The sequence below is a fragment of the Bison bison genome, unplaced genomic scaffold (genome assembly GCF_000754665.1).
Source record: "Bison bison bison isolate TAMUID 2011002044 unplaced genomic scaffold, Bison_UMD1.0 scf7180017864530, whole genome shotgun sequence".
In the NCBI taxonomy this organism is placed as follows: Eukaryota; Metazoa; Chordata; class Mammalia; order Artiodactyla; family Bovidae; genus Bison; species Bison bison.
Window position 1 is genome coordinate 8,459,132 of NW_011495080.1, and position 219 is coordinate 8,459,350.

The 219-nt window shown below is 68.5% G+C and overlaps 1 protein-coding gene across 1 annotated transcript in view; it reads right to left on the minus strand.

Moving 5' to 3' along the window:
* Positions 1-219, minus strand: part of FLNC (filamin C, gamma) — a 28,049-nt gene that overhangs the window by 19,042 nt on the left and 8,788 nt on the right.

Below are 219 nucleotides of genomic sequence, written 5' to 3' on the forward strand. Positions count from 1 at the left end.
GAAGGGGGGGCGCCTCCCCCCCGCTCGCGCCATGCCACACAGCACAGGTGAGGCCAGTCAGCTATGGCCATGCCCGGCCCGCCTCTGCTGGCATGTACTAACGTGGCACCACTTTCTTGGCCTGGTGGACGATGGGCACAGAGGGGGCGGGCGGCGGCGGCAGGGGCTCTGAGTGGCGGAGAGAAAGTGGGGAGTCACTGCCTGAGAGCCTGGTGCAAG